The sequence below is a fragment of the Lissotriton vulgaris genome, chromosome 7 (genome assembly GCF_964263255.1).
Source record: "Lissotriton vulgaris chromosome 7, aLisVul1.2, whole genome shotgun sequence".
Lineage (NCBI taxonomy): Eukaryota > Metazoa > Chordata > Amphibia > Caudata > Salamandridae > Lissotriton > Lissotriton vulgaris.
In genome coordinates this window covers 1,677,238,141-1,677,257,410 of record NC_141695.1, presented here as the reverse complement: position 1 = coordinate 1,677,257,410, position 19,270 = coordinate 1,677,238,141, and the positions used below count along the sequence as shown (strand labels likewise).

Here is a 19,270-nt window from a genome sequence, read left to right as displayed (position 1 = left end):
AGTGATGGTTGGTGCCAAGAAGGAGTTGATGCAAGTCTCCAGTGTCTTGGGATTGTGAATAGCTCACTCTTTTACTCGTTGATCATGCTTTGGTGTATGCTGCTGCAGATTTTGTCCTGTAGGGCTGCTAGTTGTGGTCATAGCAATTCAGATGTTGGGGCTATGATTGCAGCGGATAATACGGTTGGTAGTTGTTAGACCGGTCATCTTTTGGTGTGGTCTTCCCTCACACTTTTTGCCTTCGCCCCTTCTTTTTGCTGAAATTCATTTTTGTTGGCTTTAGGACTACATGGATTTTAGTAACCAGTACCAAAGCGCTTGTGTGCACTCCCCTATACATGGTAAAATCGGCTTACAACCAATAGGCACCTTTATTTGCTTAGTCCCTAGTGCTACAAGTACACAAGCAGTAGCGGCTGGTGACATTTGAAAGTGGTGAGGCGTAAAAGTTCAAGACTAGTGACCTTTTGGCAAGCTAGCACAGAGAGTGAGCCAGACTATCGTAGGAGGGATTCTTGCTCCCCCCTGAAGTTTTTGAAAAAAAGAGTAGGCAAATGCTGCATTTTCAAGGAACTTTGAGATCGCAAGTAGTTAATAAGGCAATTGTGAAAGTGTTATGACATCAATAAAGAGATTTCATATGATAATGACGTACATAGCTGCTTATTCAGCATAACTAAAAGACTTATCAAGTTCTGTGTTTAACAAGCCAGAGTACCTCACACAGGTCCTTATTTATTGATCTACCTTTACAAATGAAATCTACTGAGGACTTATAAGTTGGCACAGGCCTAGTTTGACTGGGAGTGTCCTAGAGAGTGGCACTGCCAGCCTGTTCTTGGCTCATGCACCAGAAGGTTGGCAGCCTCCAGTGATTCAGGGTTACAGATCTTCAACAGATTGTCTAGATGTTAAACACAGCAAGGCAACTTTGTTTCCCTAGAGCCTTTTTCCTTTGTGTTCTGCAAGGAATGGTTCCCGGGCCCATAGGGCCTTGAAATCCTTTTATACACAAGGCTGCGCTAGTTACAGCTGACACTCTAAACGCTTTTAAATTACACGTGTTATTTTCGATATGGTGCGACAGCAGCTACTCTTTCTGCCTCCTCCCCGGTGGTCGCTGCAGGTCCTTTCCGAGTACACTGCACAGGAAAGGAGCACAATTAGATGTCAATTAGTGATGGTGCATGGCTTTAACGCTTCAGCAACCTGTGATTGCACAGTCTCGAGGGGGGGGGGTGGGGGGGGAATGGGCCCTGATGAGGCAGGACAGAATCTCGCTCACATTAATCTTTACCTGTTCCTCTTGTGCATTTCGGTCTCCGTAACCGGAACCTTATCAGAGAGCGCTTTGAGTTTGTTTTAACTGCTGACATCTTATTATTACCTGCAGGGCACAGGTTTCAATAGCGTCCGGGACATTTATCTTTCCTAGCAAGAAATTCAGTTTTGTTAAGTAAGAGTAACAGTTATTTACAGCAATTAGAAATGGCGTGGTGGGCGGAAGCAACATGTTCACCTAAGAAGGCTGATTCAAAGCCCCAGTATGTATGCCTGTAAGGGAGAGAGTGTGCTTGGCTTCCAGATGGTTGCATGTCAACTGGGACACCAGGTTCCAGTCGCAAGTGTTCATTTAGCAGCTACAGTGCATTCTTGGAGTGGCGGCCTTAAAATGTTAAACAAAAAGCCAGGCTGTTGGAGGCCAAAATGGAGGCAAGAGTACCCTGTTGGCGTAAGTCGGTGCAGGACCCCATCTTTCCCTCGAATGTTGTATTATTTGAGCATTTGTATTATTATTTGAGCATTTGTGTGTTGCAGGTTGATTATTTATTAACATTAATACTCCAGAACAGAATCCATGAGTTCTTTAAGAAGCGCATGTGCCAAGTTATTCTTATTGTGCTATCATGTAAAAAAGCAGAAGCCCCAAACAAAACCGAATAAGCTCACCGCAGGAAACAGACCAGGGGAAAAAGCCCGCAATCTTTCCTACTCTGTGTTCACCACTTGGATAGATTTGTGTAATAAATGGCACGTGAGGTAACGTTTTCGCACAACCAGCCTAATGGTTTGGGGAGACTTGAACTATATAGGCTGCTAGTGACAAAAATTAAAGCCAACATAACTAGGAATAAACAATGCACTCAAGATACTAGTAAGCAGAGTTTTATTCCAAGAGCCGCACGATCAACTGGGCTCATGTAGCCAATCACGGGCCTAGCTATCACTAGGGAGGCGACGCAGTGACAGTGCGGTCCAGTCCAGTGGATCAGACCGCTACAGAGATGGCTTCGAGTATGTTAGCCTTCGCTGTTTGCTAAATGTTTGATATTGGTCACCTATTTTTACCTCCCTATGTTGTTTAAAAGTAGAGCTCGAGAACTTGAGAGGTTCCTATTTAATGAGCAAAGATATACTCAACATACTGAATGGACTTGGCTGCTCTGGTTTAAGCGGCTCTCAATTCACACACATTTACGTTTGAAGATGCAAGGGTTAAATTAGGTTTAATAAAGCAAAGCAATACAACTTTATTTCTGCTATTGATGATTTTCTTGATGCATTACTAAAGACATACCTGCCTGCCCTGCATTATAATGCTGTGAAGCCTTTTTGCCACCAGCTGCCCTACCTGCACTCAAGAACAGTCCCGGGGGGACTGCAACGATCGAACACCTTCCACGCTTTGCCGTCAGATAAACAGAGGGGACTACACTTCCCATAGTCCCGCACTGGCGCCTTCCACCACGTCACTGCGAAAGCGGCAGGAGGTGCTTTAAAATTTTTCGTGGGCTTCCGCAGCGCGGGACCCCGTGAAACCTTTTTGCCACCAGCTTCTCTCCCTGCACTTGAACAGTCCTGGGGGGACTGCAACGATCAAACACCTTCCACGCTTTGCCGCCAGCTAAACAGAGGGGACTACACTTCCCATAGTCCTGCACTGGCGCCTGCCACCAGGTCACTGCGAAAGCGCTAGAAGGCGCTTTAAAAAAACTCGTGGGGACGCGGGCGTGCCCGGGCGCTGCCTGGGTGAACCCCAGGCTAAGGGCGGGCCCGTCCGCGCCCGTCATACGCCGGAAGAGGCTGGGCTGGGCCACCCTTATTGGCAGTAATCATTTGGCCCTGACGTAGCTCTATATGACCTGGATAGCCTAAAGACTATAATCACACGGTCTCACTAAATTCCGGCCACAAAAACAAAACTTTGGACTGCGGGGTGCCCTGCTAAAGACTGTGGACTGCCGTATCACTGGTATTAAGGATACAAGTTACAATCTATTTTGGGTAGTGTACTCTTTCTACTTATCTGCAGGGTTTAACTGGTTTTATTAACGAAGGGCTGGGGAGTGTAAACAATGGGCAAAAGGGTGGGCCCAAGTAGAAATAAAACTTTCTGTCCCCCCATTGCCACAAACATTGATAGATAAAATGCTACAGAGGGCTATTGGGGTGGTCAATACAGAAATTGAACTAACGGAGCGGAAGCTGTCGCTTACTCCGGATATATTCATACACACAGCTGATCCATCTATATCAGTAGCTACGCCCCAACCACTAGAGGTCATACAAATTGAGCCCACCCAGGATATTCCCCTAAAGAAGGTCTTGCGTAAGGATAGATCGGGTATAACTGTTCCAAAGAACGGCAAAAGCAAGTCAACTGCCGAGGCTGGCCCTAGGGGAAAAAAAAACCTGTGGGGAGATAGTGGTCACGGAGGATAGCAGTCTGGAGACGTGATTCTGAAGAGGCCACACAGCAACCTCCCAGCGGAGATACTCCTTACCCACCAAAGGCACATGACCTAATGGTCGCTTTACACGACAAAGTGAAAGACGCACTTAGAACTGAACTAGCCCCTCTAATTACTAGACTGGATAAAATTGAGAAATTGTTGGCTAAGGGGGGGTGTGGGAATTGCCGCACAGCCCACCTCGACCACAAAGAATATAAGGGGGGGGTAAATGACGGTGATGGGGTCACCCTTCCATTAATACATGCAGTAGAGGGAGAACGTACTATGGAGGGCCCATCTACTACATTCGATGGTGGGGCAGGAAAAGGCAGACATGTGAAGAACAATGACAACCCTAGTGAGGTTTTGAGAATAGAGCGTAGCCCCCCCGTTGATGCATGCAGCATTAGTCCTAATCCCCCCAACTCTGAGGACTTATAACAGCAAGAGGAGGCAGGCAGATCACGTTCACTAACAACAAAGATTTGAAAACATTTTGGGCAATAGTTAGTTCTGGGGTAAGGTGAGGGCGACCCGCCCTAGAACCTAATATAGCGCCCGCAGTTTGGGAAGCACACTTTGGGGCACATATGCTGGTCAGAGTGAAGTGGGTACCTCTTTTGCCTCTCCGAAGCCCTTCCATGAGTATCGATTGGAAGGCGCTTGGGAGATTACTTTAGGTGAAGTAGAATGTGCCATTGATAAATTACAACCTAATAAAGTACCTGGCCTAGATAAGTTACCTGGGGATCTCTTTCGGATGGAACCGAAAATTTGGGCTCCGTACTTGTGTGCCCTGTTTAATGCCATCTTAAAGGGCATGGATCCCCCAGATACCTGGCGTGGGGCTGAGATAGTCCCCATACATAAAATAGGTTGCCCTCTCCTACCCTCAAACTACAGGCCTATCAGCCTAATAGATTCCACCCAAAAACTTATGGGACAGGTCATCCTGGATAGAATACTGGGCTGGATAGAGGAGATGGAGATACTAAGTCCTTACCAGGCAGGCTTCAGGTCAAGAACATCAACCGTTGACCAGATGTTTAGTCTTCAGGGGCTCTACTGGAAGACTGTGAGTATAGAGGGTGTCAACCTGAAGTCTGCCTTTGACTTCGTTCCTAGGGAAAAATTATGGAAAGTATTGTGCGACCTTGGGATCCCACCTTACGTTTTGGATGTGTTAGTGAGGCTACGCACGGGGACCTAAGCCCAAGTAAGGTGTGGAAAACATGGGTAACTCTTTCCTGTTAAAAAAGGGGGTTCGTCAGGGATGCGTCCTTGCCCCTACTCTACTCTGCCTTTACATCAACGGGCTCATAGAGCATCTAATCCGTGTCAAAGATAGCGATGCACCAAGGCTAGTCTCGGGGAGGGGACCTGCGTTGATGTTCGCGGATGACACTTTGTTGTTGTCCAAAACATCAACGGGCATACAGCGAACTCTAGATGGTTTTGCTGATTTTTGTCAAATATTTTTTATTGAAGTACACAGAAGCAAACCGTGCGATGATATTCATAGCCAGTGCCAAAGATCCCTCGCAGGGGAGTGCGCATGCAAACCTACGTCAAGACAATCAAAGAAGGCAATTAAAGGTAGCCCCCGCAATCCATCGGAAAGGGAGGACACCCCGCTTCGGGTCGTCAAAAAGTAAAGTGTCACAGCTAGTGAGACAGCGGGAGGGCCCCCCCATACATAGTCCATACTCCAGGAATAACATAGCGTCATTCCAATTGTGGCGTCAGCAGGGAACCCCCTCTGTGAAGCTGTAGGTGGCATAGCAGAACTGGCATGTGCTGGATGGCCTCAACAGGAGGCAGGCAGTGCACCCTAAGTAATAAAACCAACCCCCACCCCCCCTCCTCCCCTCATGGTGGCGACCGTAACTTAAATCAATGGCAACTGATAAGGAAAAGTAGGCAATAGTATGAACTGAGATGGAACAGTGTGATAGCGATGGGTCGTCGCTCAGATTTGAAAGAGATGTAGTGCCCTGATGGAGGAGGGACACACCGCAGACTGGAGACCCCTGGAGAGGAAGGTCACCAGAGGTCCCCATCGGAAATGGTTTTGCTGATTTTTGTAATCGGAGTGGCTTGGAGATTAATCTAAGTAAGACCAAATGTATGATCTTCAATCCCCCCCAAGATCACCCATCCGAATCCATCACTAGACGGTATACCCTTGGAGAGAGTGAAGACTTTTCAGTACCTGGGTATTACATTAACAGAACAACTTGAGTGGGATACCCGACTGGCCGAGGCAAGCCTGAAGTTAGCACAGACGGGGGGGGGGGGGGGGGGGGGGGGAGGAATTATGAAAATGTATAGAACTGCCACGTTCAAGCCAGCTGCCCCTGTGATCGAAATATATAAAGCACAGGCCAGGGAGGCTACCCTATATGGGGCTGAACTGTGGGGACACTGTAGGCCCTCTAACCTCATGAAAATAGAACACAATTTCATGAGGCTTTTAGTGGGCCTCCCTCGTAGCATCCCTAGTCCCCCTCCGTATGGATTTGGGCTTGCAACCAATCGATGATGAGATTGTCTGAAGGCCTATTACATTCTGGCGTAGGCTATGGGCAACACCAGAGCTGGAAAACAGTAGAGGAAGTATAGAGGAATTGATAGAATCACCCTCCTTGTAGATCCACATAAACAAAAAGATTCTATCAAAAAAGTGCAAGTGTTAAATTTATGATTTTTACAGTTTATTTAAGGGAGTGTAGAATAAGGCTCTTTATCAGGCCAGTGAGATGAAGGCACTATGTGCTTTTAAAATACCCCTCACACACTAAGAATCCATTAGTGTCATGCTTCATCATTGGGGTCTTCCTGTCCCTCTACGGGGCGGGGCGTGCTACGACCTACGCGGGAGCACTATTTTTTTGTGATGAAAGACTGTGTTAGTGCAGTGTCAATGAGATTAGTGAAGTGTAGGGACCTTGTGATGTGGGTAAAAAAAAAAAATTCCCTGGCTAGTGGTAAAAATAATGTTATTCACTTCCCTGGCTGGGAATGTTAAAAAGGGGTTGTGAGGTAGGGCTGTTGGCACCTACCAGGTCGACATGTTTCACAGGCAGTCCCCTACTGTCTGATCATCAGGACCTCTGATGGTCCCTACTAGAAGGTACTCTGTTCTAAAGTTTGCCTAGAGTCCTACAAACCGATAGCAAAAATAAGCTGTCAGTTTGTGCTTCAGGGCTTGAGTTGGCCCGGGGTGAAGCTCAAAAGATTGAACATAGACGCAATGGTCTTTTCCCAGTTCTGATTGCGTGCCTCATGAGCCGGCAAAACCGAGGGTTTTTCAACGCGGTCAAGTAACCGCTGATAAGCACTGCTTTAGTCCTGCCCTCGTGCCGCTCCGAGGCACTTGCACTTTTTTGATAGAATCAACACCAGAGCTGTCCTGCTACAAAGCCGAACTCTGGGAGTTCTACCTAGCTTCACAAGCAAGAAAATCGTGTTGCTTAACCACATTAGGGTTCTTAGTACCATGATAGGAAGGCAGGATCTCTGGGAAACACCCAAATTAATGTGCCCACTAATAACCAGGGTAGATCTTGTGCGGCTCTATAGGCACCACAATTTAACAATCCTCCAAGAATGGTCTGCTGGTGGCCGGCTGACACTAGAGTTTCTACAAGTAAAGGCCGAATATAGAAAAGAAGAGTACCTGGATGTGATCTATCCTCCTCTTGCTAGGAAACTTTATATCCAATTTAGATTGGGGATTCTTCCACGTATGACGTTTACCAGTAAATGGGATAAAGAAAAGAAGGAAGAATGCCCGGCATGCAAACATAAGGTAGAGTCTAAAATTCACGTGTTTTTCCTCTGCCCTGCATACCTTGTACGATGCAAACGATGGTTAGCACCAATATGCAGAAACCTAGGGTTTAGGCATTGTCTACAGGGTATTAAAATACGACACCCATCCCCTTATCGTTTTTGCTGTTTCGCGCTTCCTGAATGGCATGTGGCATAAGCGCAGGGGCTTTCTGAAGTGGTTGTGTGGAGAGCCTTATGTGTGTCTCTATTTAACAAATTCATGGAGGCTTATATAATGGGGACATCTGCACTACTTATCAATTTCTATTTTTTAACTAACCACCTTAAATGAATTTTTTAGTCTTTTTTTACCTGATTTTAGGATAATCGCTAGCCAATATTTTTATACTGTAACCAATGTAGTTATGATTGTATTGTATTGTCGATCGTTAATGTAATCTTTTTATTCTCCTCTCTGTGGTTTTATGACTGTAATATTGTACTTTTATGGCCCAAGTTGGCCGAAATAAAGTTATTAACTGAACTGAATTATTTCTCAACAATGGTGAAGTGTGGCTCACTGGTTAGAGGAGGCAGACCTGGAAGCAGAGGTCAGCCTGGGACCAGGGTTCAATTCCCGGCTCGGCAGTGTCTTGAGTCGTAAAATGTCCATGGACTCGACAATTCTCGCTCCGGTGCCTACTCGATTCAAGGGTTCACACTCTGGAACTCTGGGCAATAGCTCGCTTAATCTCCACAACGGACCCTCGCGGCGGGATGCCTGGCTTTCACCTTGCGGATACCCTGCCGGGGTATCTCACAAGGGAATACCAGGACGGGTTCCCTAAGCAAGCGCCTTGATGCCTTCGGGTGATAAATCGCAATACATTTACATTTACACACCTGGAGAAAAAAGGATGCAGCTGCTCTGTTGCTTCCCAGGATTCCTCCGGGCACATGCTGACTTGTACAGATTCAGGGCCTGTGAACTGGATAGTTGAGATTTGGTTGCTGTGGCGCGGAGAGGGTAATAACTACTGTGTGGAGCGCTAGGTGGAGGCAGGTTGGGATCGTAGGCTTAGAACTGACAGAGCGTGAATTGCAGGGAACGAGTCGGGGGGGGGGGCAGGGGGAGGGGCGGTACACGCAGGTGGACGGCGTCCACCCTGCCAAGAAGTTGGGCCCCACTGGAAAATATACTGAATCAGGCCTCCTTTTGTTCGAGTCTCCTGGCTGGCAGCAGTCAGGAGCCTCACACCTAGAAGCAAATGCAGCAGTAGGGAAACAAAGTCTCAGTTTGTTAGCACTTCACACATACTTGGGCAGCTTTTCACTTTGTTCAGGCTCTGTTCAGGAGATATTCATGCACTGTAAGAATGTCCGATGTGTTGGTCTTTCCCAGTATTTGCACTTAATAAATAGCATTTACATAGCGCTTACTACCCCTGAGGAGGCTTTGTAATAAGTTAAATATCACAATTTTTTCTTTTAAAGCACTATGGGTAAAGGAAGCTTTACGCTGACAAAAGGCAACATTGGTTTATGTGAAGCTTGCAAAAGTGTGAATCTTCTGCCTAAATCAGGATGGCTTTTCAAGAACACTTAAAAAGTGCACAAATGTACTCATGATAGACCTGCTACACGTATATGTTAGGGCTTAAGATCTGATGCCACGTCCTGTGATGTCGCACACTTCGATGTCCCGTGCCATTAAGTCACGCGCCGTGATGCCGCTTGCATACTGATTAATTAGGTCCGTCCCCCCACTTCTTTTTATAGGACTTGTACCCTGGTGTGAAGTTGGGGCATATGGGACAGACAGCGAGACAGCCTGGGGTGTGTGCAGTGTGAGGAGGCCTGGAGAGAGGCTGCGAGGAGCACGGCACATAGAGAGGCAGTGCACGAGAGTAGGAGCTAGGAGCACTCAAGCAAACCATGTCACGACTCGAAGATTATTCACATGCAGGGTTAGGAGCCCGCAATGGTATTTGGCTTTTAACCTTCAGACCGCAAACACCATCAATTTCGTGGGACCAGGGCCTAAGCGCCATGAAGCAAATGTGTTTAAAGAGGGCACTGCACTCTATTGGTTTATACATACTCACTCAAGCTCGATAGATTAGTGGCAATACTAATTGCAGATGACACTCTACATTCAAATGAATATAGTCAATGTGAAATAAAGTTTTCATCATAAAGCTACACTTCAGGGATTTTAGGTCGAGCATTCAAGACCTCCGGTATATACTTTAGTATGTACTTTAGTATATATACTTTAACATATACTTTTGTATATACTTATTTGTACTTTGTGGGCTCTGGAGATCAGCCCTAGGATTTGTCTGCTTCAGCTTAGGGACTTTTTTTCTATTCAACTGCCTCTATTTAACTGTGTTGATAGAAAACGACCAGCAGAGGTCAGTAAAATACCAGAATTGCTTTCTGCTGAGGGACTTTCTTTTCTTTATTTTTCTGGCAACTGCCTCTATTTAACTTTCTTGATAGTTCACTGACCTATGCTGGTTGTTTTCTATCAGAATCACTTTCAAATCAAGTCAGGTGTTTATTAAGCTACTCACCCGTAAGGGTCTCAAGGCGCTGGGGCTGTGCGCGGGGTTCGCAGGATCCAGTCCATCAAGAAGGGGGTCTGTCGAAGAGCCAGGTTTTGAGGTTTCTTGCGAAGGTTGGGAGCGACGCCATAGTCAAGCGTGAGTGACGGTCTTTCTGTATTCGAGGAGAATCCCTTTGAAGGTCTTATGTAGGAGGCGGAGGGTGTGGTAGCAGGAGGACGAGACAGAGTTGATCTGATGGTCCATTTTGAGCTCTCAGTCCAGGATGATCCCTAGGTTGCGTTCATGGTCCGTTGCGGTGGGCGGGCTTCCGAGGGCGGAGGGCGCCCTGGGAGGGGACATGTCGTTCCAGGTGTCTGGGTTTGGGCCCATGATGAGTACTTCCATTTTGTTTGGGTTTAGTTGTAGGCAGCTGTTTTTTATCCATTTGGCGACTGCTTCCATACCTTCTCGAAAGTTGTCTGGCGGTGTTAGATTCCAGTCCATAGAAATTGTCTTCCACGAGCACCCGAAGACAATATATTTTTTAAATCTTGTATTTTCAGTGGGATGACCACCGAAGGCCCTGCTTTTATATTAAAAACCGAGCTTTGGACTATACCATTTCTCGCTGAAAGGCAACATTTCTCTCCATGTGTTCCCATACCTGGTGTGTCGCGCAGTTTGGTGCTTACTTTCCCTCCATGTTAAAGAAAAGTAGATGTTTCAGCACCCAGGTTAATGTGCTGCAGAGCTTAATACATATAAGGTCCCAAAGGCGAGACCGATTGCATTGCAAATGCTTGATTTCTGGTGTATGCGACTTGGGGGCTAAGGTGCAGAGGAAGGGCTGTAGAGCCTTTGTGAGCGGTGCAACTGGGGTCCAATTACGGCTGTAATGTAGGAATGGGTCTCCCCTCTGCATTCCTGGCACATCTGAGGTGGGGAAGATTGGGGTTTGCGGCGTCAGGCACTGGAGCGCAACACCCTTTGCTGGGGGTGGAAAACATTAGGACTCTGGAACCTACGTTTGGCTAATAGGTTCATTCACACGTGCTATGCACTTCACATGTACGATAACAGCTCATGGCATATTAGCATGGAATTTTACCTGAAAGCTTTGTCTTCTTGCCAGGGATAACGTCACCATAGATGGTGCAGCTTAATAGTGGACGGAATTGTGGTTCTCCAGTATTAGGGGTGTCTTTCATAGATTCACATGCCTGAATCATTCCCCGTCGTCGGAGTGGGAGCCCACGGTACATAAAAAAGTAGTGAAATATACCCTTAGTACATAAGAGATAACAATATACCCAACCAGGAAGTAAAGTAGCCCTAGCTACAGTAAAAGAAACTTCCACATTAGAACCTGTCCATGTCATTATGTATGGACCAAACTGCAGCCAATCAGGCCACAGCTCCCACCAGCAAGCTCTCCCCAGAGACCCAGGCTCTCAGATTTTTTACCGCACGTCGTGTGATAGGGAGTCCTTCTGAGCTCTGCTCAATTCTTCTCTTGGATAAAGTTTCTTCTTCAAGGAAATGTCTTCTTCAAAATCCCTTTTTAGGGCCTGCGACTCGTGTGGAAAGGCGAGACTGTTTAAGGAAGATCCACACACTCGCTGCATCTACTGTTTATACCCTGACCATCAGGTTAAGGACTGCAGCATCTGTCGAAAATTCTCTCCTAAAACCCTCAGGGACAGAGAGGGTCGCCTGTTGCTGTGGCTGCAGAAAATGAAAAATAAAGATGAGCCACTTTCTGAGGTAGGAAGTTTTGCCTCAGAATCTACCAAGGGGTCGAAAAAACGGAGAGCTGAGAGTACTGTGCCTACTCCGAAAGCTAAGGTGTCTAAACACCAGCTCGCCTCACAGGAGCCTTCTACTTCAAAGGCACAGAAATCCTCTGAGAAATCTGTGAAGGTCCCGAGCTCTAAAAGAACGGAGTCTTTGGTGTCCCCCGTGAGACCTATGACTAAGGCACCAACAACGTTGCCAAATTCCAGTCAGGCTGCCTCTGCCATGACTTCTACATTGACTTTCTCCTCACCTAAATCGACCATGGTGATGTCCTCAGCTTCCTCTCCAACTTTTGTTCATGTGCAGGTTCGACCCATCTCGTCGACGAAGGTTTTCACACCTCTCGTCGACGATCAGACATCGACGGCACTGAAGCAGTCGACGAAGAAATCCTCGTCGTCGTCGACGATTGCTCCGTCGACAAAGAAGACCTCACTGTCGTCGACACCATCGTCGATGAAGATGTCGTCGACGGACCCATCGGCGACGAAGAAGACCCCGTCGACGGACACGTCGACGAAGACGTCGTCGACGAAGGTGAGGATTGTCCCGTCGACGGCCCCGTCGACGACCTCGTCGACGATGAAGACTGCTCCGTCGACGGTTCCCTCGTCGACGACGAAATCCAACACGTCGACGAAGGTGACGCCATCTCTAACAACGAGAGAACCATCAGCTTCTTCATCAAAAGCGACGACACAGAGCTTGATTTTGCCAGGCAATCCATCTACGCCAAAATTGTCGTCTTGTACTGACCTACAGGTATGGTCGGCAAAGACCACTGCCATACCTCTTCCTTCTCCAGCCACTACTACGGCTTTGCTGCAAAAGAGGTCCTCTCAAACAACGCCATTATCGCCGCTCCAGATGCCAGATAGGCTGTTAGATTCTGAAGTAGAATCTGGAGATGAACTGTTTCAAGCGGCGGAAAGTCCCTCTGACTTATTAATACATGTAAAGGATCAGGAGGAAGACGAACAGCAAATCCAGGTACCTACATCGGTACCCACTTCTGCGACAGGAATGCAGATGCCGATGGAACTTTACGAGAATCTGCAGTATATGCTGAGCGATTATTATCGCCGATTCCCGCCTTCGGAATCGGGCGATTCGCATATTACCTCCCCTCAGCCTCGCGTGAGTAGAGGTCCAAGGCCTAATAGGCCGGAAGAGGCACAGGCTACCCGACCTGCCACGCCAGTATCTCCCCATCAACAGGAGGTTGGCGATTCTGATGAGGACACCCATGAGGAGGGGGAGTTGATTAGATCGGACTCGTCGGAGTATGAGGACTACCAGGCTGAATCGCCATCCCCAGAGGAACAACCGAAGGCTGACTCACCGCCGGTGGATATAGCGAACTTCCATAGACTTATGGACAAAGCCACTAAAAGATTTCTGGTTTCCATGGAAGCGAAACAAGATGACTGCTTTCTTTATGATTTCAAGACTTTGTCTCAGAAGCAGAGTTGGTCTATTCCCATTATAGACTTTATCTGGAAGGAAGGGCTTAAGATAATGGCCACGCCAAATTCTGCTCCCGCAGTATTGCCGAGAGTTGACAAAAAATATAGGGCGCCAGCCTCTTCACCTGCCTGTCTCATCGGCCAAGCTAAAACGGACTCAGTCATTGCGCAGGCAGCGCAAAAAAGAGCTAGGAACCCCTCAACTCAGGTCTCCATTCCAACGGACAGAGATGGCAGACGCCTCGATTCCATTGGTAAAAAGGTCTCCACTATCGCGGCCACCACGGTTAGAGCTGCTAATTCTTTAGCAATTCTTGGTAGGTATGACAGACAAATGTGGTCTGACATATCCCCATACATCCAAAAATTACCTGAGCCAGACCGCTCTGAGGCCATCAAAATCCTACAAGACGGCGAATGTGCGTCGTCGGAAATTATCGACGCTGCAGTGGACGTAGCGGCCACAGGTTTTAGACAGTTGGCAGGAGCTGCAGTGCTCAGACGAGAAGGATGGTTAAAATCTACGTCTTTTCGCCAGGAGGTACAGGCCAAAGTTTTAAATATGGCTTATGACGGCGAATTCCTGTTTGGCTCGCATGTGGACGAAGCCTTACAGTCCATTAAGAAGGATACAGAAACGGCACGTTCGTTGGGTACTCTGCAGTACCGTAAGTCTTCCTTTCGTGGGGCAAAAGGAAGGGGTAACTTCTCCAACAGAGGGGGCTATTACCAGCAACGCCCATATCAGACCAATCAAAACAACCAAAGGTACCAACCTTACAAACAACAGCCTTATGGCCAAAGGCGGAGCACCTTTACACAATCCAGAGGAAAATCCACTTATCGAGGTAGAGACAACGCCAACAAAAAGTGAGGAAAACATCCTGCCGCCACTCTGCCTATGCCAGCCACGAATTGGAGGAAGAATATCCCTGCATTACTCTCAATGGTCCAAAATTACAACAGACAGATGGGTCTTGGATGTAATCTCAAAGGGTCACGTATTGGAATTTGTAAAAGCCCCTCCAAATTCGCCCCCAAAAGGACCACCCCCAGCACATCTCAAGGAGCTGTTCCTCCAAATCAATGCAATGATTCGGAAAGGGGCAATCGAGAAGGTACCTCAACATCAGAGGGGTCAAGGGTTTTACTCTCGTTTCTTCTTGATACGCAAAAAGTCGGGGGAGTGGCGCCCCATCCTCGACTTGCGTGCCCTCAACAAATTTATCAAGCAATTGACATTCAGAATGTTGTCACTGCAGGAGATCCTCCAGTTTCTGACGGAAGGCGAACATATGGCAACCCTGGACCTACAGGATGCTTACTTCCACGTACCCATCTTCCCCAGGCACAGGAAGTTCCTAAGATTCAGAGTGGCCGGCAGGGACTTTCAGTTCAAGGTCCTTCCCTTCGGGCTACGTTCGGCCCCGAGAGTATTCACCAAGATGTTGGCACCGGTGGCGGCCCACTTACGGTTGCAAGGTATCCAGATTTATCCTTATTTGGACGACTGCCTTATCAAGGCCAATTCCTATGCCACCGCAAGCAGTCACGTCCAAACATGCCTGTCTCTATTTCAAGACTTGGGTTTTTCAATAAATTTCGAGAAATCATACCTGACACCGTCTCAGAAGACGTCTTTCCTGGGAGCGACTCTGGATTCCAGGAAAGCTCAGGTTTTCATTTCAAACGAAAGGCAAGCCAAGATCCAGGACCTGGCGAGAGCACTCCTCAGAAGAGAGTGCGTTTCAGTTCGACGATTAAAATCTTTCCTGGGGATGTTGTCATCATGCATTCTCCTGTCTCCGAACTGTCGTCTGAGAATGAGACCACTGCAAGAGGAACTCGGCCACCAGTGGGTGCAAGTATCCGGTTCCTTCGAAGATGTCATCGTCTTAACACCTCGAATGAAACACGCAATTCGGTGGTGGGCTCTGGCACGCAACCTGCAAGTCGGCCGCGCCTTTCTAGAAGAAGTCCCCAGTTTCGTCGTCACCATGGATGCCTCGCTGGAAGGTTGGGGCGCTCACCTTCAAGGGATGACAATCAGTGGCAAATGGAACGCACAACAAAGGACATGGCACATCAATTTGTTGGAGTTGAGGGCCATTTTCCTCGCCCTGAAATCATTTCAAGTGACTCTGTCAAACTCGTCCGTGTTGATCCGAACAGACAACACGACGAGCATGCACTACCTGAACAAGCAGGGGGGCACAAGATCGGCCCGTTTGTCTCAGCAAGCTCAGGAAATCTGGAATTGGGCCCTGGAACACAATATCAACCTGACGGCAGTTCATGTCCCGGGAGTAGCCAATGTCCTGGCAGACTCCCTAAGCAGATCCAAAAGCAGCACTCACGAGTGGGAACTGCATCAGCCAGCTCTGGACCACATTTTCCTGAGATGGGGTCGCCCCGAGATAGACCTATTCGCGACCTACCACAACAAGAAATGCACCCATTTCGCGAGCTGGACTCCTCACAAGGAGTCGTGTGGGGACGCTCTCTCTCTGAACTGGAAACAAATCTTTGCCTACGCCTTCCCTCCGATCCCTCTGATCCCCAAGGTCATCAACAAAATGAGGAGACAACCGTGTCGTCTGATTCTAATTGCCCCACGGTGGCCCAGACAATACTGGTTCACGCAGCTTCTTCTCCTCTCAGAGTGCGATCCAGTTCAGCTGCCTCAAATTCCGGATCTTCTGACTCTACAAGGCGGAAAAATATATCATCCAGACCCTCATTCTCTAAAATTGTCAGCTTGGCTCCTCAACACCATGAGTTCGCGCATTTGAACATTCCTCAAGACTGTCAGGAGGTCCTGGACAATGCTAGGGCGCCTTCCACGAATAAAACTTACAGGCTCAAGTGGAAGCGGTTTTGTGCTTGGTGCAGGACTGTGGGTTTACATCCTATCCATGCTGAACCAGACAAGATTTTGCCCTTCTTTTTACATCTTGCTAAATCGGGCTTGGCACACTCTACACTCAAGGTGTTCTTAGCGGCAATATCGAGATACCGACAGGACGGTCAAACTTCGCTGTACTCTGCAAGGATTGTCCAGCAATTCTTTAAGGGTTTATTCCGCATGTTTCCACCAGTCCGTAGACCGCCTCCATCCTGGCACTTGAATATTGTATTAGCTCAACTCATGCGCCATCCTTTTGAGCCAATTCATAAAGCTGATCTAAAATTCGTCACCTGGAAGGTGGCTTTGCTACTGGCCTTGACATCTGCCAGAAGGGTCAGTGACATACAGGCATTTTCCTCTAAACCACCTTTCTTGCAATTCACAAATGATTCAGTGATACTGCGCACCAACCCGAGGTACATACCCAAGGTGCCATCGGATTTCCACCTGAATGAGCCAGTCATCCTTAAAACGTTTTTTCCAAGTCCGCAATCTCCAGCGGAACGAACTCTACACACGCTGGACATCAAGCGGTGTCTCAAGTTCTATCTCTCCAGGACAGCTGCCATCAGGAAAACTGATCAGTTATTTGTTGCGCATGGCAAACCACGTCAAGGCAGTGCAGTCACTAAACAAACTATCGCTAGATGGGTCTCTTCAGCGATTGGACTCTGCCATCTACAGGCGGGTAAACCCTTGCCAACCTTGCCCAGAGCACATTCTACGAGAGCAGTTGCTTCCTCAACTGCTTTGTTTGCTGGTGTGCCTCTCCTGCATATCTGCAGAGCTGCTACCTGGTCCAGCAGGCACACATTCACGAGGCATTACTGTCTGGAAGCTTCGAGCGACACCGATGCCTCGGTGGGGAGAGCAGTCCTGCGTAATCTTTTCCAATAAGGTGAGCCTCTGCTATTTCTCTCCCACCTCCTCTTGCTCTTTTACGCCTATTTTATTATTCCTTTGTGGTTTCTGCATTACTGCTATGTGCCTTGGCGTCCAAGAGCTGTATATAATGCTATGACTATTACTGCTCACTACTCTGATTCAGGCATGTGAATCTATGAAAGACACCCCTAATACTGGAGAAGAACAATAGTTACTTACCTGTAATCTGTGGTTCTCCAGTATTGGTGTCTTTCATAGATTCACATGCACCCACCCACCTCCCCTCAGAGGCTCACTTGGCTTTTTTCTTCTATACTTATTCCGGTACACTCCGGTGCTACAAAAATCTGAGAGCCTGGGTCTCTGGGGAGAGCTTGCTGGTGGGAGCTGTGGCCTGATTGGCTGCAGTTTGGTCCATACATAATGACATGGACAGGTTCTAATGTGGAAGTTTCTTTTACTGTAGCTAGGGCTACTTTACTTCCTGGTTGGGTATATTGTTATCTCTTATGTACTAAGGGTATATTTCACTACTTTTTTATGTACCGTGGGCTCCCACTCCGACGACGGGGAATGATTCAGGCATGTGAATCTATGAAAGACACCAATACTGGAGAACCACAGATTACAGGTAAGTAACTATTGTTCATGTTTAGGAACGAAACGTGGCTTCCAGGTTGTTTACATAATTGTACTTTGGAGATGATTTGCCTTTCTTTTGTTCTTGCCGTTCACGAGGCACAGGTAAAAGGTTCTCAACTCGGGTGCAGAGGTGAAAACAGTAAACACTCCGGACTGCAGGGCCGCACTCTGACTCTTCGAAACTCCCAAGTAAGGCAGTGTGGCGACGTCTCAATGCAGCAATGTCCAAGGGTGCCTGACTCTTACCAGCTGCAGACCAGACCCCTCCAGCACGGGCCCCGGGCAGAGCTAGACAATGAGCGAGCAAGACGAGCAGCAACTCTGCAAACCTCCTCCAGTCAGAGCTACACGCGGGACCTGTTCATCTTGCGCTCCAATCCTGCGTGATCAGTTACCTCCCCTCCCTCAGGAAGGCCCAGTCCCACCCCCACCCCCACAACTCCAACAGCGCGAGGATTGGCTGAGGTTGGCAGCCCCTGACACAGCCATTGACTGGGTCAGGGGCTGCCAACGCTCATTTGGAACCTTTGGGGCTGCAGCAAAAATCCGCCGGGCTTCATCATTGCAGAGCCTGGCGAGGGCTTAAGTGAGTATTTCGGGCTGGACGGAGCAAGGCACCCGTCCAGCCCGACATGCGCACTTCACCCACAGGAGGCACATCGTCTGCCAATCACGTAGGCATGCTTACAGCGGAGGCTCCCCCCTCCCCAAATGTAATATCTTTGACTGGGTCATGCCGCGCACTGAGGCAAAAAAAAATGGTATGATATGAAATCTTTATTATTAACCAAACAAACCAGGGAGTGGGATGCCCCTGCGCCCCCATAAAGAAACCACCCCTGTATGCAAGACCTCTTAATTAACCCCTTCGCTGCGGATGACAAAGCCAGCTCGTCATGGGCGTTACCTGCGCTGCGCGGATGACGAGCTGGCTTTGTCACGAACCGCGCGATTTTCAAAAGTCAGTGCACAGCGGGAAAACCCGTAGCGCGCATGCGGTTAAAGCTACTAGTGGGCCTGCGTCACTTATTGTGCCACTCACTTGAGTAGCCCTTCAAAACGTGTCTCGAGCCTGCCATTGCAGCCTGTGTGCAGCTTTAAACTACCATTTTGACCTGGTAAAATAAACATTTAGCAAGTCCCAAACCTTCCTGTTTAATACATGTCAACCATACAGCAGGCCCTAAACAGTTCATAGGGTAGGGTGCAGTAAATCAAAAAAGTCGGACATGTGCTTTTTAAGTTTAAGTTCACTCATAGTGAAAAACTCTTAACTTGGTTTTTCACCTTCTGCAGGGCCTACCTTTTGCATAAGATAACATTGGGTAAGTTTATTGCTTTTAATAAGTGATAACTGGTAGAAATGACATCTGTGGTCTCTACCATAAAAGGGTTTTAAATTAACAATTTGTTAAAGTCCGATTTTTATTTCACAATTCCGAAAATGCCACTTTCAGTAAATTGGTATTTTCTTGTCTGAACCATTCGGTGCCTGCAGCCTGTGTCCTGGGT

At 47.8% G+C, this 19,270-nt stretch overlaps 1 protein-coding gene across 2 annotated transcripts in view; it reads left to right on the top strand.

The window, feature by feature from the left end:
- The window catches only part of HELZ2 (helicase with zinc finger 2), a 163,974-nt gene that overhangs the window by 91,957 nt on the left and 52,747 nt on the right, over window positions 1-19,270 (top strand). The window lies entirely within an intron of this gene.